Source organism: Hylobates moloch, unplaced genomic scaffold, assembly GCF_009828535.3.
Source record: "Hylobates moloch isolate HMO894 unplaced genomic scaffold, HMol_V3 SCAFFOLD_6, whole genome shotgun sequence".
Taxonomy (NCBI): domain Eukaryota; kingdom Metazoa; phylum Chordata; class Mammalia; order Primates; family Hylobatidae; genus Hylobates; species Hylobates moloch.
The window spans coordinates 54705975-54731029 of NW_026652281.1; the positions used below are offsets into that span (position 1 = coordinate 54705975).

Genomic DNA, 25055 nt, shown 5'->3' on the forward strand with positions numbered 1-25055 from the left:
GAAGTAAATTAAAAAAAGTTTTGATTAGGATTGTAAAGAACTAACAGGAGATATCACCAGCATGTTTCTTACTTGGTGCTTTTCTTTCAGGAAAAGTCTTATCAGCTGGAGAAAGTGGCTCTTTTATTTGAACTAAATTTTGGTTTCTCTGAAATCAGATTTTGTATTCCCAAGGCTCTACTCTACAATGCCAGCACAAACATACATCAGCAGTTGTATAGTACTTTAAAGACTTAGCAAGAAAGTATCAAACAATTACTGATTCCATTTTGAACCTGAGAATAACTACAAAAATCTTACTGGAGTTTTAGGGAAGGTGATAATAAGACAGACATACTTTATGAGAAGTATATATAAAACAATAATGTGAATTGATTGATAAGATTGCGTTTTATCAGTGAGAGATTCAGGAAAATATCTTTATTATATTCTTCAATAGAAACTGTATAATAGTTTGTATTAACTGTGTAATTGAGTGAATCTGCTGTTAGATTTATTTTTGAGTCTGGTTAATAGGTGCCATTCTAGTAAATTTATTGTTGACTAGTGCATTGCATGGTGGAAGAAGAAATGTAATATTCCAAATAAAATAGTGATATTTCTTTTCTGATAAAAGACTCAGATTATTCTGTCCTAGTTTCTAAACTCACAGAAATACACTGCTAGTTTAATATTTGGTATTGCCACTGTGTATTTTAAATACCTCTAACTTTATATTACTGTTTGTGGTACAATGAAAAGATGAAGAGTCAGAACATCTGGGTTACGGTCTTGGATTTTCTGCTTATTAGTTTTGTATCTCTGACAGTTCACTTAACTTCTTTGGCCCTGAATGTTCTCGTTTGTAAAATAGGGCTAACAGTATTATATTTACTTATATAACTCATAGGGTTGTTGTGTAGCTTAAATGAGAATTTATGTGGAAATGCCTTGTAAATTATAAAGTACTGTTTAATATGCCATCTAAAATACTTTCTTTAGAATGGGAAGGGATATAAAGAAAAACAGTACAAATGTAAGTTATTTATTATTATTTCTTTTCACATTAATATGAGAGATATCAACCATACTCTTTATTAGAAAGGGTGAGAACACTCCAGAAAGGTCAACTGTTTTGTCTGTTGTCAGAGGATTAGAGAGAAGTTTAATATGGGCCATAGATTTCAGGTCATGTATGTCCTTATATTTAAAATTCCCTTCAGATTAGAGTCTTGTAATCTTACCTTTTGACCTTGTTTACTTCCTTTGAAAACACTCTGTAAGTGTGTTTGTGTGGAGTATATATAAAATGCACATATGCATTTTGTCTGGATGCAGAAAAATACTGCAGTAGGCATAGCAAGAAGTAGTTCCTTTTGAGGAGAAGACTTCATTCATTCATTTTTTGCGCAGTTATTTGTGCCAGGCACAAACTGTCTTTGCTCCAATATTTGACCATATTAACTATGAAAACTTGGCCATCAGTTTGTTAGTTACATGGTTATTAATTTCTGTTCTTATTATGTACCTTTTCAGCAGATCCTTGAAGTCTTCGTTGGATGTAGATACTGATAAGGGATGTACTCTGTTTTCAGTTTATTACTTTATGTTTAACCATAAATAAGTAAAAATGATATAAAAAAGAGACAATAGTGCTATGTTTCTTGGATGTACAGCTGCATGTAAGAAAGGTCTTCTGGCATTATCTCTATTCAATCATCTATTTATTAAGGCCCAATTTATACTGCAGACAGGAAAGATTTTCTGAAAGTGAAGGGAAAAAAATCACCATTTATTGTTAATATTATCCATTGATTAGCACATATTTATTGATCACATACTCCAAGCCAGACACTATGCTAGATGTTGAGGATAAAGTAAATGTAAAAATAGACATGGTTTCTGTCCTTGCTTATAGTCTAGTAGAAGAGATAGATGTTAATCAAATAATTTCAAAATTAAGTTTAAAAATTAAAACAGCCATAAACACTAAGGAGAGGTATGTGGTCTTATGAGAACTCACAACATTTGAGAGAAATAGCAAAAGTATTGATGGTACATATTTGAATGATGAAAAGAAGTGGGGAACTACCATTAGTAATCTATAACATTATTACAGATATCTTATGTATCACAGGGTTCTAGTGGTAAGAGTTTTGATGCAATTATGTTCAGGAATAACTATCCCACCCATAATTAGCTAGGTAAACTTAAACAATTTTGATATAATAAAGAATGATTTGAAATCAATTTAAAAAATAATGTTAAACGTTAGAGAACAAAACCCACAGTTTCACTTCATATACTTAAAATCAGTGGAATAAGTCCATATGCTAAATTATCTCTTTACACATGTCACTTTATTATATATAGTGTTTCTTTGCCTTGAAAAGTAGGAAAATATGACTTTGGGAACTAAGAAGCTTGCCAAATAAAATTCTTCTCTTAAGATATTAATGGAAGCATTAAAAATTTATATTATTTCTTATCGATGTTTTTACTTTTGTTGAAATTTAACCTTATAGAGGGAACCCATTAACTTCACTTTAAATTTTGCTTTGTTACGTGGATTATTTATACAGTTTGAATCATAGAGCTTTTAAGAAATTTAAAACATTTTTAAAAAGGATATTTTGGTTTCATGAAATAACAATATTCTCTTTTTCTTCATTTCTTTCATAAGCAAAGCTTAAATCTCAGCTTAAAGTTCTTTAAAATTAATTGGTTAGCCTTTTTGATTCCTAATTATACTCTTGTATAATATTACATCTGTTTCCTCAAGTACAGATTCAGTGCGTCAGCAAGAATTGCTCCAACTAAAATGTTTTTCTTAAGTGAAATAAAAGAGTTGTGTTAATAATACTTAACTTTTTATTGATTGCTGAATGGCAGGTAATTTATAAATAATGTCAACGCTTACATACTCTCAGTCTTTCTCCTAGATTTTCAGGGGAAACTGGCCAGGCTTTATGACAGCAGCTTTTACTGTATCACTCATAGAACTCCCTGAATGAATTTCATGTTTAATGGGTGCTGGAGGTAAAAATCCTTTGGCAGGTTGGAAGCTGGAGGAAGAAAACTGTATGTCTTTGGGCTGTATGCTTTAATCATGAGGATAGTGTAGCTTATATTCATGTTTCCTTTTTCATTTGGATTTAGATTTATCCAGGAGTAACAATTTATTGCATGTTTAGTAGTTGGAATGGACTATGCAGCATTGGGTGTTACTAGAAATACCAATTGACATTTTTTTTCTCTTTTTCCTCTCAATTCTTGGACTTAAAACAAGTGTTCCTGTAAGTAGTCCTGTATTTAACATCCAGCAGTGTTATGCTGACTTTGAATATATAATAGAACATGAATGGTAAGTTGTGTTTCAAACTGCATTGTAATTATATACTGAACTACACTGTAATCCTATCTACCAAATCTTGGTTTATGGTGTTCTCATAAGGGTCAACTATTGTAATTATAATTAATGAAACATAAAATGCTTTTTCCTTTTTGGGTAGGGGGGATTCTGTTCCTTTGTACTTTACAAGCTTGAATCTCCCCGTGTGCTAAAAGTAGTACTTATGTTTAGTAAGAAAAACGTTGCCTTATTAAGGTTGGGAAGCTAATTAATTCCAGGAGACATTAAAAATAATTTCATCTTTTATTTTAGATTCAGGGATACATGTGCAGGTTTGTTACCTGGGTTTATTGCATGATGCTGAGGTTTGGGATGTGATTGATCTTGTCAACCAGATAATGAGCATAGTACCCAGTAGTTTTCAGCTTTTGCCCCCTGCCTTCTCTCTCCCCTCTGGTAGTCTTCAGTGTCTGTTGTTGCTGTCTTTATGTCCATGAGTACCCACTGTTTAGCTCCCACTTATAAGTGAGAATATATAGTGTTTGCTTTTCTGTTCCTGCCTGAATTCACTTGGGATAATGACCTCCATGTCATTACAAAGGATTTGATTTTCTTCTTTTTTATGGCTGCATAGTATTCCATGGTATGTATATACCACATTTTCTTTATCCAATTCACTATTGGTAGGTAACTGGGTTGATTCCATGTCTTTGGTATTGTGGATGGTGCTGCGATGAACATACAAGTACATGTATTTTTGGTAGAACAGTTTATTTTCTTTTGGATATATACCCGGTAATGGGATTGCTAGGTTCAATGGTAATTCTGTTTTAAGATCTTTGAGAAGTCTCCAAACTGCTTTCCACAGTGGCTGAAGTAATTTACATTTTCTCTAACAGTGTATAAAAATTCCCTTTTCTCTGCAGCCTCACCAGCATCTGTTGTTTTTTTACTCTTCAATAATTGCCATTCTGACTTGTATGAGATGGCATCTCACTGTGGTTTTGATTTGCCTTTCTCTGATTATTAGTGATGTTGAGAATTTTTCATATGTTTGTTGGCTGCTTGTATGTCTACAGGAAACGTTTGTTAACTGTGTTAGTGAAAGTTCTCAAGAGAAACAGAACCAATAGGATATAGAGTCATGTGTTGCTTAATGTTGGGGATACTTCCTGAAAAATGTGTCATTAGGTAACTTTGTCCTTGTGTGAACAGCATAGAGTATACTTACGCAAACCTACATGGTATAGCCTACTACACACCTAAGCTATATGGTTTAGCCTGTTGCTCCTAGGCTACAAACCTGTACAGTGTACATACAGTATGTTAATGTACTTAGTACTGTAGACACTTGTAACACAATGGTAATTATTTGTGTATCTAAACATAGAAAAACTACAATAAAAATACAGCATAAAAGATAAAAAAATGGTACACCTATGTAGGGCACTTACTGTGAGTGGAGCTTGAAGGACTGGAAGTTGCTCTGGGTGAGTCAGTGAGTAGAGTGGTGAGTGAATATGAAAACTTAGGACATTACTGTATAGTACTGTAGACTTTATAAGCACTGTACACTTAGGCTATATTAAATTTATAAAGAAATATTTTTCTTCCTTCAAAAATAAATTAACCTTTTTAATAAATATTTTAAATAAAGTTGATAACTTTTTTACTTTATAAACTTTTTAAAAACGTTTTGACTCTTTTGTAATAACAGCTTAAAATATAGTAACACTTAGCTTAAAACATAAACACATTATACAGCTGCACAAAAGTCAATTATTTCCTTATTCTATGAGCTTTTCCCCTATTTTTAATTTTTTTACTGTTAAAACTTTTTTATTAAAAACTAAGATACAAATATACATTAGCTTAGTCCTACCCATGGTTAGGATCATCAATATCATTGTCTTCCATCCCACATCTTGTCCCACTGGGAGCTCTTCAAGGGCAATAACATGCATGGAGCTGTCATCTTCTATGATAATGCCTTCTTTTGGAATATCTCCTGAAGGACTTGCCTGAGGCTCCTGAAGGAGCACACTGTAAAATAACAATAAAAAGTCTAGTATTAGTTGATACATAAGCCAGTAACATGGTCATTTATTATCAAGTACTATGTATTATATGTCCAGTGGTCCCCAACCTTTTTGGCACCGGGGACCTAAATGTGAAAGACAGTTATTCCGTGGACCAGGGATGATGGGGCATGGTTTTGAGATGAAACTGTTCCACCTCAGATAATCAGGCATTAGATTCTCATAAGGAGTGCACAGCCTAGATCCCTGGCATGCATAGTTCACAATAAGGTTTGTGCTCCTATAAGAATCTAATGCCACCGCTGATATGACAGGAGGTGGAGCTCAGGTGATAATGCTTGCTTGCCAGCTGCTAACCTCCTGCTTTGCGGCCCTGTTCCTAACAGGCCACGGACTGGTACTGGTCCATGGCTTGGGGTTTGGGGACCCCTGCTGTACATAATTGTATGTAGTACATTATGATGGCTACAGTGTCACTAGGCAATTGGAATTTTTCAGTTCCATATAATCTTTTGAGACCACAGTCATATATGAGATCCTTCAATACCTAAATATTGTTAAGTAGCACTTGACTGTAAGGAACATTTATTCTGAGGAATTAGCAGAGAAGTCCTATGATCTGCTCCTTGCAAGCTAGAGACCTAGGAAAGCTGGTGGTGTAATGTGATTCTGAATCTGAAGGACTGGGAACCAGGTGAGCTGATGGTGTAAATCCCAGTCCAGCAGCAGGAGAAGACCCATGTGCTAGCTCAAACAGGCAGGCAGGAAGCAAAAAGCTGTGAATTCTTCCTTCCTTCACCTTTTGTTTTATTCAGGCCTTCAATTAATTGGATGATGGCCAACCACATTGGGGAGGGCAATGTACTTTACTGAGTCTACTGATTCAAACGCTAATCTCATCCAGAAATGCCCTCACAGACACACTCAGAAACAATGTTTAATCTTAGCACTCTGTGGCCCCATTCAAATTGACACATAAAATTAAGCATCACATGAATTTAAGTTGTATGTATATTTTATGAAAGGTGATAGAGGTCAGGAATTTCTCAGTAATTTTGTCAAAAAGATTAAAAAGTAGAAGAGAATTACTGCCATTTCCTGTCATTTGTACCACCATCCAAAATAATTTAACCCAAAGCCTTATTATGTAATAAGAGTTGTGCAGGTCAGTTAGAACAATAATAAACAATCAAACTTCTCTAATCTGGGCATTTCTGTCATACACTGAGTGGTGTAACTAAGAGTTGTATGGATGAATAGCACAGAGAGACGTAATTCTTCCACATTCTTTGGCTGCATGATAACTTGGAGAGAACACTGAATGAATTGATGTTCCTGGCTAATATATGTTTTAGATTTTTGTGAATTAAAAACATTAATGTGAGCAAAGATGCAACTTATATAGAGAATCAGTTTTCTCTTCAGAGTCTTGGGATATCTGAAAGAAAATAGCTGGAGGATTTTATGTGTCAATTATAAGACCCATTAAAAGTCACAACCAGCTAGTAGAAAAGCTTCCTTTTTTGAAAAATGAAGTTCTTTGAGAACCATAGATCATTGACTAGCTGATCATGTATTTACTTTCTTCTTTCTTTTTCTGTCTTTTCTATGGGCAGGGAGGAGGAGTTAGATGCCACTAAGGGAATATGGATTTCAGATGTGCAGAGTTTTGACACTTTGATACAAAGGAATGATTATCCTAAATAACTTATTACATATGCATTTGAAAGAATAAATGAAACTTGATTAAAAGTTCTAAACTTAAAAGAATTGCAGTGAAATCAGAGACTCTTTAGTTCAGCCTGTACGAATGAGGAAACCTGGATAAATAGAACACACAAACTTAATATAAATTGGTACTAGAAAGTTAATAAAAACTGCCATGACCCTGGGTCCAGTGCTATTTTCAGTATTTTATTTAATGTATTTTTAATCGTTCTAACTTACCTATAAGATAAACTCATGTTTGTCTCAATTCATTCTATTTACAATCTAAGTAAAATAACACATTTTTAGATATTTGGTTGGATCTTTGAAAATTAATTGTAAAACATCACATAAATTAGGAACTCTACAAGCATATTGTATCCTTTTTTTGCTCTAGTTTCTTATTTTCTCAATGTTTTACATATTCATCGAGACTATAGATAAGATAGTTTATCTCTTGGGTTTAGCTCTACAGGTATAAAGATTTAAATACAGTTTACTTTCAAAAAGTTATTTAAATATTTTAAAAAGGAAATACTTCAAAGAAATGAAAACAAAACATTTAAAATAGGAAATATTAAAAATTTTAAATAGGGAAAAATTTCAAACATACTGAAAAAGCAGACTAACCAATATTAACAATATTTTAACCAAATTTAACAATGTTAAGTATTTTGACATGTTTGCTTTATATTTATTTTTGTTGTAAAGAAATAAATGTTCATAAAGACTCTTGAGTTCCTTCACATCCCTTTCTGTCTCATTTTACTTCTCCAGAGATAACCACTTTCCTGAAGTTGGTATGTATTCTTCCTCCAGCTTTTTATATTTGATTGTATATATTTATATTTATGTATTCATAAATTTATATACCTGCTCTACCAGTATGGTATCTGCTAGCCACATGTGGTATTTAAATTAATTAAAAGAAAACACAGTTTCTTTGGAGTACTAGCCACATTATAAGTGTTTAATATTCATTAATATCCACATATCGCTAGAGGCTGCTGTATTAGACAATGCAGATACTGAACATTTTCATTATTGCAGAGAGTTCTGGTGTATACTATTGTTTGCATGTTCTTAAACTTAATGTAAATTGTATCATGCTGTACATATTCTGGAGCTTGTTTTTTACTCAGCATTGTTTTTGAGATTTATCTACAGTGATACACATAGTATCCTTTTCTCAGTGTTTTATTATATGAATGTACTGCATTTTATTTATTCACTTATTTACAGATGTTTAGTCTATTTCTAGGTATTAAATATTAAAACAATGTTGTAAGGAACACTTTTATCCTTGTTCCTTTGCCAGGTATGTGTAAAACTTTCTTTGGGTGTGTGCTTGTTGGTTGTAATCATTATCAACTTTGCATGATGTAGCCAGTCATTCCCCAAAGTAGCAATACCAATTTATGTTTCACCAGCAGTGGGTGAGATTTCCTTTTCCTCATATACTTGCTTATACTTAATAATATTCGAATATAGTGTGAAATGTTGTTTTATTTTCATTTGCATTTCCCTAATAGTGAGGATGAGCAACCTTTCGTATGTTTATTGTCCATTTACATTTCTTTTCTTTTGTTTTTACCTTTTTCTTTTTTATTTCATTTTTTTATAATCATTCATTTTTGGTCATATGCATTGTAAACTTGTACCATTTTGTGGCTTGTCTTTTTACTTTGTGATGTATCTATGTATAGCGGTTTCAAAACTTACTGTGTAAATATTTTTGGCCTTTCCTTTAAGGCTTCTACTTTTTTTGGGTCTTAAGAAAGCTTTTCCTATTTTGATGTCATATGGTTAATTTTCATTTTTTCTTCTAAAAATGTTACAATTTTGCTTTCTAGCCTTAAGTTTTAAAAATCCACCTGAAATTTATTTTGCGAGATGGTCTAATTTTTTTCCATATGTAACTAATTTTCTCAGTATCATTATGAAAATAACTTATCGTTTCCTCAATGATTTGTATTGCCAACTTTCTAATATAGAGTACCAACAATATTCAGTACCAAATTGCCATATATATGTGGTTCTGTTTCTGGGTTTCCTATTCTGTGTGGTTGATTTGTTTATCTCTATGCCAATATTATGCCATCTAAATTATCATAGCTTTATAATAGGATGATAGCTGTTAGGATAAATCATTCCACATTGTTCATCTTCTTAAAAAGTGTCTTATTTTCAGTCTTTTCTTTTACATGTGAATTATAGGGTCACATTGTCAAGTTCTGTTAACAACCTTCATGGAATTTCTAGTGGAATTGAATTTATAGAAATAATTTAGTGAGAACAGACATTTTTATGAAACTGAATTTTTTCCATCTACCAACATGGTATATCTTCCCATTCATTTAAGTTTCCATTTATGCCTGATGGTAAAGTTTTAGAATTTCCTCTGTAGAAGTTTTACTCAGATTTTGTTAGATATATTCTAGGTACATTATTTTGTTTCTATTGGAATGAGATGTTTTATTACATTTATGCTTGGATATTGCCTCTGTGTAGGAATGCTATTAATTTTTTGTATATTGATCTTATTCCCAGTAACTTTGTTGAATTGTCTCATTAGTTTTGACAGTTTGTAGATTCTCTTGGATCTTCTGTATAATCATATTATTTATAAATAATAATTTTTATTTTTTCAATTCTTATACTTTTAAAACTGGTTAGGGGCTGGGCACGGTGTTTCATGCCTGTAATCCCAGCACTTTGGAAGGAGGAGGCAGGCTGATCGCCTGAGGTCAGGAGTTTGAGACCAGCCTGGCCAACATGGTAAAACCGCGTGTCTACTAAAAATACAAAAATTAGCTGGGCATGGTGGCAGGCACCTGTAATCCCAGCTACTTGGGAGGCTGAGGTGGGAGAGTTGCTTGAACCTGGGAGGCAGAGGTTGCAGTGAGCCGAGATCACGCCATTGCACTCCAGCCTGGGCAACAAGAGTGAGACTTCATCTCAAAACAAAACAAAACAAAACAAAACAAAAAAAAAACCCCAAAATCCCAAAAAACTGATTAGGATTTCCTTTATAGGCCTAACTAGAAGCAGTACTAACAAAAATTTTTATCTTGTTTCTGATTTTAAAGAGATTGCTTTAAAATTTTATTATTAAATATCAGGTTAAGAGAATTTTCTTGTATTCTTAGTTTGCTAAAAGTTTCTTAATATAATATATGGATGTTGAATTTTTTTCCTGTATCTTTTGAAATGATCTTATGGTTTTTCTCCTAAATATGTTAATATGGCAGATTGCATTACTAAATTTAGCAATGTCAGTCTATCCTTGAATTCCTGGGATAAATCTTACTTGATTATGACACAGTTAAGTAGATATATGTATGTAGACATAGACATTTAGATGACATAGATGGACACACTTTGCTTGACTAAATCAATTAAATTCATTAATTTATGTTGAACATTTTCATCTCTATTAGTAAATGAACCTGCCTATAGTCTTTTCTTATCCATTTTTGCCACGTTGAGATTATACTAGTTGATATGGTTTGGCTGTGTCCCCACCCAAATCTCAACTTGAATTGTATTTCCCAGAATCCCCATGTGTTCTGGGAGGGACCCAGGGGGAGCTAATTGAAACATGGGGGCTGGTCCTTCCCATGCTATTATCATGATAGTGACTAAGTCTCACGAAATATGATGGGTTTATCAGGAGTTTCCATTTTTGCTTGTTCCTCATTTTATCTTGCTGCTGCCATGTAAGAAATGCCTTTCACCACCTGCCACGATTCTGAGGCCTCCCCAGTCATGTGGAACTGTAAATCCAATTAAACCTCTTTTTCTTCCCAGTCTCGGGTATGTCTTTATCAGCAGCATGAAAATAGACTAATATAGTCAATTTGTACCAGTAGAGTGGGGTGTTGCTGAAAAGATACCTGAAAATGTGGAAGTGACTTTGGAAATGGGTAACAGGCAGAGACTGGAACAGTTTGGAGGGCTCAGAAGAAGAAAGGAAAATGTGGGAAAGTTTGGAACCTCCTAGAAATTTGTTGAATGGCTTTGAAAAAAATGCTGATAGTGATATGAACAATAAGGTCCAGACTGAGATGATCTCAGATGGAGATGAGGTACTTGTTGGGAACTGGAACAAAGGGGACTCTTGTTACGTTTTAGCAAAGAGACTGGTGGCATTTTGCCCCTGCCCTAGAGATTTGTGGAACTCTGAACTTGAGAGAGATGATTTGGGGTATCTGGAAGAAGAAGTTTATAAGCAGCAAAGCATTCAAAAGGTGACTTGGGTGCTGTTAAAAGCATTCTGTTTTAAAAGGGAAACAGAGCATAAAAGTTCCTGATGATGCAGTAGCCTGATGATGCAGTAGAAAAGAAAAACCCATTATTCTGAGGAGAAATTCAAGCCAGCTGCAGAAATGTGCATAAGTAGCAAGGAGCCTAATGTTAATCCCCAAGACCGTGAGGAAAATGTCTCCAGGCCATGTCTTTAGGCCATGTCAGTGACCTTCACAGCAGGCCCTCCCATCACAAGCCTGGAGGCCTGGAAGAAAAATGTGGTTTTGGGGCCAGGCCCAGGGTCCCTATGCTGTGTGCAGCCTAGGAACTTGGTGCCTTGTGTCCCAGCCGCTCCAGCCATGGCTGAAAGGGGCCAATGTAAAGCTCGGGCTGTGGCTTCAGAGGGTGGAAGCCCCAAGCCTTGGCAGCTTCCCAGTGGTATTGAGCCCGCAAGGGCACAGAAGTCAACAATTGAGGTTTGGAAACCTCTGCCTAGATTTCAGAAGATGTATGGAAACGTCAGGATGCACAGACAAAAGTTTGCTGCAGGGGCGGGGCCCTCATGGAGAACCTCTGCTAGGGCAGTGCAGAAGGGAAATGTGGGGTTGGAGTCCCTACAGAGAGTTCCTACTGGGGCATTTCCTAGTGGAGCTGTGAGAAGAGGGGCACTGTCTTCCAGACCCCAGAATGGTAGACCACTGACAGCTTTCACCATGCGCCTGGAAAAGCTGCAGACACGCAACGTTAGCCTGTGAAAGCAGCCAGGAGGGAGGCTATACCCTGCAAAGACACAGGGATGGAGCTGCCCAAGACCATGGGAACCCACCTCTTGCATCAGTATGGCCTGAATGTGAGACCTGGAGTCAAAGGAGATCATTTAATTTGACTGCCCTGCTGGATTTCGGACTTGCATGGGCCCTGTAACCGCTTTGTTTTGGCCAATTTCTTTCATTTGGAACAGCTGTATTTACCCAATACCTGTATCCCCATTGTATTTAGGAAGTAACTAGATTGCTCTTGATTTTACAGGCTCATAGGCAGAAGGGACTTGCCTTGTCTCAGATGAGACTTTGGACTGTGGACTTTTAGGTTAATGCTGAAATGAGTTAAGACTTTGGGGGAGTGTTGGGAAGGCATGATTGGTTTTGAGATATAAGAACATGAGATTTGGTGGGGCCAGGGGCAGAATGATAAGGTTTGGCTGTGTCCCTACCCAAATATCAACTCGAATTGTATCTCCCAGAATTCCCATGTGTTGTGGGAGGGACCCAGGGGGAGGTAATTGAATCATGGGGGCTGATCTTTCCTGTGCTATTCTCATGACAGTGACTAAGTTTCAGGAGATCTGATGGGTTTATCAGGGGTTTCCACTTTTGCTTCTTCCTCATTTTCTCTTGCTGCTGCCGTGTAAGAAGTGCCTTTTGCCTCCCACCGTGATTCTGAGGCCTCCCCAGCCATGTGGAACTGTAAGTTCAATTCTTTCAATTCTTTTTCTTCTCAGTCTCGAGTATGCCTTTATCAGCAGCATGAAAATGGACTAATACCCTAGTCTTATAAGATGAGCTGGATAGCTTTTCCTATTTTTTATTCTCTGGAATATCTTGCTTAAAATAGGGGTTACCTGTTTCTTTAAGATTTGGTGATACTTGTCTATAAACTTTTGACTGATGTTTTCATCATATTTTTGACTGCTGAATTAATTTCTTTGATATCATGAATATGTTCAGGTTTTCTATAGTCTTCTTTAGTCAAATTTAGTTTGTTTATACAGAATATTCTAAAAGTCTTAGTGCAGTTTTAAGCTTAAATGACTTCAAGAGTATAAATGACATGGACTTATACAACAATGATCTGCAATTTATTTAACTTTTTTTGAATTTTATGGCTTCCGAATAACAAATTTTAATTTTTTGTTCCAATCAGTATTTGCCATATTTAGAGGAACTGAAACAAAAAATTAAAATTAAAAGTTTATTATTAAATTTCTTTGTAGGATTTTTTTCCCCTTTTTGTCTTGTGCGATTTATTTGTTGAGGAAACCAGCTTATTAGTCTGTAAAGTTTCCCACTGTCTTAGGAATTTCTAGACAACCCCCAGATTCAGTGACTCACTAGGAGGACTCATAGGACTCAGCATATAGTCATGCCCATGGCTGTGATTTATTATAGCAAAGGATAAAAAGCAATACCAGTAAAGGGAAAAGGAAAATGGAGCAAAGTCTGGAGGAAACCAGCCACAAGCCTTGAAAAGTCCTCTGCTCATGGAGTCACACAGGATGAACCTAATTCCCTCAGGAACAAGTTGTGACAACACATGTGAAATGTCTACCAGGGAAGCTCACTAGAGACTTTGTGCCCAGGGTGTTTATTAGAGGCTGCTTATCTAGGCATCCTCTGCCAGGCATATACAAAATTCCAGACTCTCAGAAAGAGAGGAGGTGTTTAGCTTAAACCACATTGTACAAACTGTTTAGGCACAGTGACCTCTCTTATTAGTTCTGGGACTGGTGGCAACACTTCAAAATCCAAGTTCACAAGGCCAACCTTGCAAACAGTTTGTTCTAAAAAACTTTTCTATTTCAAATTTGGGATTATAGAAGTTTTACTTAACATTTTTGGTTTTATGTTTGTGTTTTTTTCCCTCTTATGCTAAAACTGTTGGTTCCTAGTATAATAACATTAATGAAATTAATCTCTATTTTAATATCAGTATAACAATACCAATGCTATTACTAACAATATGGTTACTGGGAAACAGATTACAATTTTTTTACAGTTCTTTTGGTTCTTGCTGTATATCCCACTTAGAATTTATAATCAAATTACTCTGTTTAATGTCACTTGAAATAATTGTTCTCCGTGTTTAAGCTAGCAACTTGATACATAAGTTAGTTTATTTCATTTTACTTTTAAATTTTGGGAATAGTTTTTAACATTCTTGATTCAGTTTTGCTTTATAATTATGTTAGAAATTTATATAGTTTCAGAGTCAAAACTAGAAAATAAGGTAAATTTGGTGAAGTCTAGTTTCTGTCCTTCTCGCTTTGCCCTTTTCTATCCTTTCCCATAGGTAAACAATGTAATTAGCTTTTGATTTATCTTTCGTGTCTGCTTTTAAAATGGAATTAAATTTGTATTGTTTTCTTAGGTAAATGCAGGCATACTATTGACACTGTCCAGCCCCTAGTATTTTTCATTTGATAATATTTCTTAGCAATTACACTATAACATTATATAAAATTCCTACTAGCAGCTATTTCTTATCTGGCATGGGATTACCATCATACCATGGGCCCCAAACCTATCTTTAGGTTTTGATTGGTTATAGAAAACTTTTTCCTACCCAGAGCTTTTGGCAGAGAACTAGCAAAAAAACTGCTTTCCTGGGCTAGTGAGTAAATATTTTGTTTTTGCTTTTAATATCCCTTTTTAATGGAATAAGCCATCTTTTGAATATCTGAACCTTTTATTCAGGTACCTCAGTTATTTCATTCTAACTTCACTACTTACATGGGCCCCAAACCACATATCCTGTCCTGACAGATGGACCTTAAAACCTTAGCTACTGGCCCCTAGGTTCAGTTTCTACGTTATATGTTCTTAAGTTGTTATGCTCTCTGCATATACTCTTGTAACTTTGGCTTTGGGTTACCTCTTTGTTGAACCCTGGGTATTTCTAAGCTATATACCTTTTTTGGGGTTTAGATGTTTTCTAGCATTTCTCTGTGTTTGGAGAAAGCGCAATTCACTGTCATGTTGCAAATAGATCAAATGTGTTTACAGACATACCTCAGAGATATTGCAAGTTCAGCTCCAGACCGCTGTAATATTAAAGTGAATATTGCGATAAAGTGAGTCTCACACATTTTTTGGTTTCCCAGTGCATATAAAAGTTATGTTTACACTATAATGCAGTCTATTTATATATGTGCAGTAGAAAAACATTATGTCTAAAAAAAACAGTGTACATACTTTAATTTAAAAATACATTATTCCTAAAAAATGCTAACAATCTTCTGAGCCTTCAGTGAGTTGTAGTCTTTTTGCTGATAGAGGGTCTTGCCTCAATGTTGATGGCTGGTGACTGATCAAGGTTGTGGTTGCTGAAGGTTGGGGTTGCTGTGGCAATTTTTAAAAAATAAGACAACAATGAACTTTGCCCCATCGATTGACTCTCCCTTTCCTGAAAAATTTCTCTGTAGCATATGATGCTGTTTGAGAGCATTTTATGCCACAATAGAACTTTCAGAATTGGAGTCAGTTCTCTCAAACCCTGCTGCTGCTTTATCAACTAAGTTTATGGAATATTTCAAATCCTTTGTTGTTCACAACAATGATGCAATGTACGTATAATAGCATCTTCACCAGAAGTAGACTCTATTTCAGAAAACCACTTTTGGTAGGGTGTGGTGGCTCATACCTGTAATCTCAGCACTTTGGGAGGCAGAGACAGGTTGGATCACTTGAGGTCAGAAGTTCGAGACCAGCCTGGACAACATAGTGAAACTCAGTCTCTACTAAAAATACAAAAATTAGCTGGGTGTGGTGGTGGACACCTGTAATCCCAGCTACTCAGGAGGCTGAGGAAGGAGAATCACTTGAACCCAGGACATGGAGGTTGCAGTGAGCCCAGATTGCACCACCGCACTCCAGCCTGGGTGACAGAGCAAGAACCTGTCTCAAAAAAAAAAAAAAAAATCCCCCCAAACAACAACAACAACAACAACAACAACAACAACGAAAAACCTTATTAAAAAAAACCTCACTTTCTTTGCTCATTCATGAGAAGCAACTCCTCATTTTTTATTGTAAGATTACAGCAATTCAGTCACATCTTTAGGCTCTACTTCTAATTATAGTTCTTTTTCTATTTCTGTCATACATGCAGTTATTTCTTCCACTGACGTCTTGAACCCCTCAGTCATCCATGAGGCTTGGAATCAACTTCTTCCAAACTCCTGCTCATGTTGATATTTTGATCTCCTTTTATGAAACATGGATGTTCTTAATAGCATCTAGAGTGGGAAATCTTTTCCAGAAGGCTTTCAATTGACTTTGCCCAGATCCATCAGAGGAATCACTATCTATGACAGGTATGGCCTTACAAAATGTATTTTTTAATTAATAAGACTTGAGGTAGGGCACAAGTGGCTCACACTGTAATCCTATCACTTTGGGAGGCTGAGGCAGGCAGATTGCCTGAGCTCAGGAGTTCAGGACCAGCTTGAGCAACATGTCTCTACAAAAAATACAAAAAATTAGCTGGGCATGGTGGCACACACCTGTAGTCCCAGCTACTCAGGAGGCTTTGAGGCACTAGAATCTCTTGAACCTGGGAGGCAGAGGTTGTAGTGAGCTGAGATTGTGCCAGCATATTCCAGCCTGGGCAACAGAGCGAAACCCTGTTTCCAGAAAAAAAATAAGACTTGAAAGTCAAAATTATTCCTTGATCTATGGGCTGCAGAATGGACGTTGTATTAGCAGTCAAGAAAACAATGTGAATCTTTTTGTCATCTCCATCAGAGCTCTTGGGTGATCAGGTGCATTGTTAATGAGCAGTACTATTTTGAGAGGAATCTTTTTTTTTTCCCCTGAGCAATAGGTCTCATTGAAAGGCTTAAAATATTCAGTAAAACATGCAGTAAACAGATGTACTGTCATCTAAGTTTTGTTGTTCCATTTATAGAGCACAGGCACAAAAGATTAACATAATTCTTAAGGGCCCTAGTGTTTTGGAATAGCAAATGAGCATTGGCTCCAACCTAAAGTCACCAGCTGCATTAGCCCCTAACAAGAGTCAGCCTGTCCTTTGAAGCTTTAAAGTCAGGCATTGACGTCTCCTCTCTAGCTGTGAAAGCCTAGGTGTCATCTTCTTCCAACAGAAGGCTGTTTCATCTACACTGAAAATATGTTGTTTGGTGTAGCCATCTTTGTCAGTGATCTTAACTAGATCTTTGGATAACTTGCTGCAGCTTCTACATCAGCACTTGCTGCTTCACCTTATGCTTTTTTGTTCCGGAGATGGCTTCTTTCGTTAAACCTCATGAACCAACCTCTGCTAGCTCCCAATCTTCCTTTTGCAGCTTCTTCACCTCTCTTAGCCTTCATAGAATTGAAGAAAATTGGATTCTTGGTGTGGATTAGGTTTTGGCTTAAGGGAATGCTGTAGCTGGTTTGATCTTCTATCCAGGCCCCTAAAGCTTTCTCTGCATCAGCAATAAGGCTGTTTTGCTTTCTTATCATTCATGCGTTCACAGGAGTAGCACTTTCTTTTAATTTCCTTCAAAAACTTTTACTTTACATTCATAACTTGGCTGTTTGGCACAAGAGGCCTAGTTTTTGGCCTGTCTAGTGAGAGATGTGAGACTCTTCCTTTCACTGCAATATTTAGAGGCCATTGTAGGGTTATTCATTGGCCCAGTTTCAGTATGTTGTGTCTGGGAATAGGGAGGCCCAAGGAGAGAGAAACAGATAGAGGAACTGCTGGTTGATGGAGCAGTCAGAATGTGTACATTTAAGTTTGCTTATGGGCATGGTCCATGGTGCCTCAAAACAATGACAATAGTAACATCCAAGGTCACTGATCACAGATCACCATACCAGATACAATAATAATGAAAAAGTTGGAAATATTGTGAGAATTACCAAATTGTGACCCAGAGACACAAAGTGAGCATATGCTGTTGGAAAAATGGTGCTGATAGACTTGATCGATGCAGGGTTGCCACAAATCTTCAGTTTGTAAAAGCGATATCTGTAAAGCTCAGTAAAGTGAAGCACAGTAAAGTGAGATATGCCTGTACTTCTATCACCCATGTGTCATCCGTTTTCTGTAATTAATTGGCTGAAGGAACACACACACATTCACATATTTGAAACAATTTTAAAGGATGTATCTTATAATTAAAATTACGACATTTCTTACCAAATCTTTTTCTTTCACTTGAAAAGATTACTGATTTTCTGTAATAGTTATTTTAAGGTATATTTCAGCATATTCTTATCCTTTTTTCTCCTCTCTGCCTTGCTTTTCCTTTTTATTTTTTCTCTAAATCAAAGAAAAATTTATGTAAAGGAACCTAGGTCAACTGATCTTAGTGCTTCTTTCATAAGGGTAATACATATAATTACAAGGCTTTTAGACAACATTATAGTGAATATAAATTCTTTTTAATAAAATAGAAAAAATTAAGTACAATTTGTGGATGCTGGTGCAGATTCATAGATCAGGGTAGTTTCTCAGCCTCTGAAGAGCCTTTATCCAATTACATTTATTCCTATTTGATTTTGTGTGTTTCTTTTACTTGTGCTCTCTTCTAACTTGTCTCTTCCCTGTTGCTTTCTTTTATGCACCTCCTCTATTTGCAGTGTAGATGTTTCATTGAAACTGCATCTAGTATTGGGATGCCATAGAGGAAGCTTTGTATTTTATTATTATTATTATTATTATTATTATACTTTAAGTTTTAGGGTACATGTGCACAATGTGCAGGTTTGTTACATATGTATCCATGTGCCATGTTGGTGTGCTGCACCCATTAACTCGTCATTTAGCATTAGGTATACCTCCTAATGCTGTCCCTCCCCCGCTCCCCACCCCACAACAGTCCCCGGAGTGTGATGTTCCCATTCCTGTGTCCATGTGTTCTCATTGTTCAATTCCCACCTATGAGTGGGAACATGTGGTGTTTGGTTTTTTGTCCTTGCGATAGTTTACTGAGAATGATGGTTTCCAGTTTCATCCATGTCCCTACAAAGGACATGAACTCATCATTTTTTATGGCTGCATAGTATTCCATGGTGTATATGTGCCACATTTTCTTAATCCAGTCTATCGTTGTTGGACATTTGGGTTGGTTCCAAGTCTTTGCTATTGTGAATAGTGCCACAATAAACATACGTGTGCATGTGTCTTTATAGCAGCATGATTTATAGTCCTTTGGGTATATACCCAGTAATGGGATGGCTGGGTCAAATGGTATTTCTAGTTCTAGATCCGTGAGGAATCTCCACACTGACTTCCACAATGGTTGAACTAGTTTACAGTCCCACCAACAGTGTAAATAAAAGTGTTCCTATTTCTCCACATCCTCTCCAGCACCTGTTGTTTCCTGACTTTTTAATGATGGCCATTCTAACTGGTGTGAGATGGTATCTCATTGTGGTTTTGATTTGCATTTCTCTGATGGCCAGTGATGATGAGCATTTTTTCATGTGTTTTTTGGCTGCATACAAACCACTGCTCAATGAAATAAAAGAGGATACAAACAAATGGAAGAACATTCCATGCTCATGGGTTGGAAGAATCAATATCATGAAAATGGCCATACTGCCCATGGTAATTTATAGATTCAATGCCATCCCCATCAAGCTACCAATGACTTTCTTCACAGAATTGGAAAAAACTACTTTAAAGTTCATATGGAACCAAAAAAGAGCCCGCATCGCCAAGTCAATCCTAAGCCAAAAGAACAAAGCTGGAGGCATCACACTACCTGACTTCAAACTATACTACAAGGCTACAGTAACCAAAACAGCATGGTACTGGTACCACAACAGAGACATAGATCAATGGATCAGAACAGAGCCCTCAGAAATAATGCTGCATATCTACAACTATCTGATCTTTGACAAACCTGACAAAAACAAGCAATGGGAAAAGGATTCCCTATTTAATAAATGGTGCTGGGAAAATTGGCTAGCCATATGTAGAAAGCTGAAACTGGATCCCTTCCTTACACCTTATAAAAAATTAATTGAAGATGGATTAAAGACTTACATATTAGACCTAAAACCATAAAAACCCTAGAAGAAAACCTAGGCAATACCATTCAGGACATAGGTATGGGCAAGGACTTCATGTCTAAAACACCAAAAGCAATGGCAACAAAAGCCAAAATTGACAAATGGGATCTAATTAAACTAAAGAGCTTCTGCATAGCAAAAGAAACTACCATCAGAGTGAACAGGCAACCTACAGAATGGGAGAAAATTTTCGCAACCTACTCATCTGACAAAGGGCTAATATCCAGAATCTACAATGAACTCAAACAAATTTACAAGAAAAAAACAAACAACTCCATCAAAAAGTGGGTGAAGGAGATGAACAGACACTTCTCAAAAGGAACCTTTGTATTTTATAAATTTCAACTGGATTTTTTTCTTTTGCTGTTCTGCGAGTTTGAATATAGAAGCAATATTGATATGAAGTAAATAGCTTGGAACTGTATAAGTCATAGTTTAGCTTTCAGAAAAATTCTTCTTTGAGGATGACACATTTACTTGCAACTTTGAGCCAGAAGTAAGAATTTTGTAAAAGTATGAGAAAAATTGGCCACTTTTAAGTTTCCTTAGGTAAAACTGATAGTAATTTTATTCCTATTTGTTTTTGCTAGCTTTATCATATAAAATGTTTTAGCTAGAGGAAAAAACAAGGCAAGAAAGACTATTAAATCTTTCTTTAGACTAAGTGGTTCCAAGGAAAGTTAATTTTCAGAATCTCCCAAAATATATTATTGTTATTATTATCTTTTGGTTATAAGACATATTCTGTTTTAAAATTTATTTATTTATTTATTATTTCTTTTGTAGGGACTGAGTCTCACTGTGTTGCCCAGGCTGGTCTCAAATTCCTTGCCTCGAGTAATCCTCTTTCCTTGGCCTCCTAAAGTGCTTGGATTACAGGCATGAGCCACTGTGCCTGGCCCTAAGACTTATTCTCTAAGAAACTTTGAGGAATAATACTTCATCACTTATTTTATAAAAGAGCATGGAGAAAACCCAGTGCCAAAACGGTATATGTGCTATTTAAAGCTGTGCATTGATTGGCAAACTTGAAAATGAGATGTTTTATAATTGACCCTTGATTCCGATGATGGATTCATGCAGTTCTAGGCATTTATGGACATGTTTAATGAAAACATGAGGAATGCATGAAAACTAATGAGAATCTTAACTTTGACTTCTGATATTTCAGGCTATGGCATTTGCCATCGTTTTTCTTCATATATTTATTATGTCATCTGTGTCAAAGGTACATCAACCTGGATTTATGCATATTTATTACATTAAGTATAGTTTGAGAATAGTATATAAACTTAAATATGAATTTATAGGTAGCAACAATAAAATATACATCAACTAATAAGAAAAAACAGGGTTCAACGAGATAATTCCAGGTCCTGTAGTTGTCAGTGTTCCATGATGAGTTGAAATTAAGACAGAAAGCTCAATTTTCCATCTAATTGAATTTACCAAAGCAGGACCTTTGATCCACATGTTGAAAACAGGAGCGTGTCTTTTCTCACAACCTGTAAACCAACTAGTGGAAAGATTGACAGCTGGGTGAAGAGAACACAACCTTATATTTCATTTCAGCCATCCAGAGTTTTAATCACAGCTGTGGTGATGAGGGGAGTGGGAAGATTTGCCTTTCACACAGCAACTTAAACAAACACAGCGTAATATCCCCATTGCTCTCCAAGTCATTTCCTGCTTCCGCATTCTTCATGCACATCCTTCACATTGCATTTATGGAAACTCAATCAGAAAGCTAGCTTTTAGGTTATTTTGTTTCTATCATAGTCTATGGGAATGACAAGGTAAAGTTACTACTAATCACTGAAGCATATGGAGGAATTAACTGAAAAAAAAGGCCTCTACTGAATATATTACAAAAATTTGAGAAAGGGTTATATTTTAGAAGTCCACTCATTTGGATAGTATTTGAGTATTTGGGTTTCTTCTCATTCAGCTTTCTCTGCATGCAGGCTGCCTTATTGAAAGTCGGAACCATTGAATGCAGATGTTTTCTGTATTCACAGTAAAAAGGAGGCTAAAGCAAACACTTAGAAAGTGACCTGTGTAGCTGCATGTATTCTTTCTTTTGCTGGCAAAGATGTGACTGTCTCTTTATTATACATCCAAGAATGTTGAATCCTATAAAAGGATTAGATTCAGGAGAAAAGTTGTTATGCTTTGAGATACCAAATATGAATATCAATTAACAAGAGCAACAAGAGAAAAAATAATCACAAAAATTGTGCTATGTAAATTAAGAATGGCTGGGAGCAATTACTTTATATGGCAAAGCCAGGAAGACATTGGAAACACCTGTATTTCTTTGTTTTCAACTCATGAACAGATAGATGTAGAAAACATGTTTATTTAACAGTGAAAACAGTTTTCATAATGCATAAATTTAAAAGGATGCCTATTTCATAATATCCAAGGTAAGGAGACATGGTAGAGGGAGAAGGAAATGATGACAGAAGTCCCCGAATAAAAGCAGTTCTAACAAAAAGAGGCTGTGTCCTTCTACAAGGGCCAAGCTATGCCGTGTCTCACATGCTGATTTTTTGAATAGACTTCTTGCCAATATATGTTTTCCCTGGACTCTAGAGTTTATAGGATGTGGTTCACTAACATTAACAACACAGCAGTTTCTTTCCCTCACAGACAAGCCTGCTTGAGCAAAGCAAGACATAAGCAGCTAGAATACTTTGCTAATTATTTCTATACAAAGATAGATGAAATGTGAGTTTTGTGTTTATTTTATATTACTGTCTGATCTATGAATGAATAAAGGAATTGAAAGTTTCTTATACATTTCACTTTGATTTTATTTACTTATAGGACATCTAACAATGATACTTGAAAAATAGATACTAAGTCTTGGAGAGGTAATTCATTTTTTCCTTCTAATATTACATCATAGTGGTATTGAGTTTTCTCTTTATGTTCAAATCATAGGTGTGTATGGTAATAATACCATCTATCTTCTATAACAGTTTTGAGAATATACATTCTACTTAGTTTGTAGTATCCACAAAACATTTTTTTTCCTGCTTTTAAAGTTATAGCATAAATTCAGAAAATTTGAGGAGAGCATTTCTAAAATAAGCAATAACTAGTAATGTTAGGGACATCTAATTTTAAGAGGAAATGAAATAATTTCCTCTTCATCATATTTATATATATGATATACAAATCATCATATTTGTATATATAAATAGTACCTTATTAAAATTTTATAAAGTGCCTGTATTTATGTTAAAGATTCAAAACTTTGAGGTCCAAATTTTTTTCCAAATAAAGTAAAACAGTAGGTATTATCTTCAGATTCTTAACTTATCTCCATTACACGGTCAAGGCTAAAACCTGGTCGTTTGTCTTTTGATGAAAAATCTGTAAACATTTAAGTTTCATTATGGAAACTGCACACTTTTATGGCTTGCAGCTGAATTAGAATTTTGGAGAGGTTCTCTATTTGCATTTTCCCGTTGCACTTGGTCTTATTTTCTCAGTAAAAGAACTGTAATTTAATGCTAGATTTGGACACACAATTCTACTTTCTTTTTTTTAATGAGAAAAGACAAAAATCAAGCATCAGACAAGAGACTAAAATAAAACAGAATAAAGTATGGAAAAGAACAGCCACATGTATGTAAACCCTATGGAGATTTTAGCTTAAATCCATATAAGTATAATATCATTATTTGCAAAATGCATGATGTTTGAAAGAATCAAAGAAAACCACACCAAATTGTGTAAATAGTTATTTATATAATAAATGCTGATTCTATCTTGGATTTTTTTGTCATGTAGAAGGAATTTTTCTTGTTATCTACTAATCTGCTGTCTATTACTATGGATTTGCTTATTCTGGATATATCATATAAATGGAACCATACAATATGTGACCTTTTGTTGTACTTTCTTTCACTTAGCATATTTTTGACACACACACACACACACACACACACACACACACACACACACCCCAATATCACAATTTGTTTATCTGATTATCCACTGATGGGCATTTGAGCTGTTTTCACTTTTTTGCTGTTATGAATAATGCTGCTATAAACATTCATGTGCAAGTTTTTGTGTGGACATCTTTTCATTTCTCTTAGTCAGATGGTAATTCTGTGTTTAACTTTTTGAGGAACAGCCAAACTGTTTTCCACAGCAGCTGCACCATTTTACATGCTTACCAGGAAGTTACCAGGGTTCTTATTTCTATACATCCTTGCCAACTTTTTCTTTTTTTGAGATGGAGTCTTGCTCTGGTGCCCAGGCTGGAGTGCAGTGGCGTGATCTTGGCTCACTGCAACCTTCATCTCCTGGGTTCAAGTGATTCTTGTGCCTTGGATTACAGGCACACACCACCATTCCTGGTTAATTTTTGTATTTTTAGTAGATACAGTTTCCCATGTTGACCAGGCTGGTGGTCTTGAACTGCTGGGCTCAAGTGATCATCCACCTTGCCCTCCCAAAGTGCTCAGATTACAGGCGTGAGCAACTGTTCCTGGCTCTTGCCAACATTTTTTATTTTTTTGATTAAAAGTATCCTAATGGGTATGAAATGGCATCTCATTCTGCATTTTCCTTAATGACCAGTGATGTTGAGCATCTTTTCATGTGCTTACTGGAGATCTATATATCTCTTTTGGAGAAATGCCTATTCAGCTCCTTTGCCCATTTAAAAATTTGGATTGCTTATCTGTTTGTTGTTGAGTTGTAATGGTTCTTTATGTATTCTGCATATTAATCCTTTATCAGATATAATTTAAGGGATATTAATTTCTTATCAGATATAACTGCAAAATTTTTTCCCATTCTGTAATATCCTTTGATACACAAATATTTTAATTTTTATGAAGTCCAACATATCTGTTTTTACTTTTATTGCTCATGCTTTTGTGAAAATTTAGGAATCCATTACCA

The 25055-nt window shown here is 35.5% G+C and overlaps 1 long non-coding RNA gene across 4 annotated transcripts in view; it reads left to right on the forward strand.

Moving 5' to 3' along the window:
• LOC116471004 (uncharacterized) overlaps positions 1–25055 on the forward strand; it is a 172658-nt gene that overhangs the window by 65254 nt on the left and 82349 nt on the right. For all 4 annotated transcript variants that reach the window (XR_009214091.1, XR_009214092.1, XR_009214089.1 and 1 more), the window contains one exon: positions 16213–16417. This is a non-coding gene — a long non-coding RNA (uncharacterized LOC116471004). The remainder of the gene's footprint in view (positions 1–16212; positions 16418–25055) is intronic.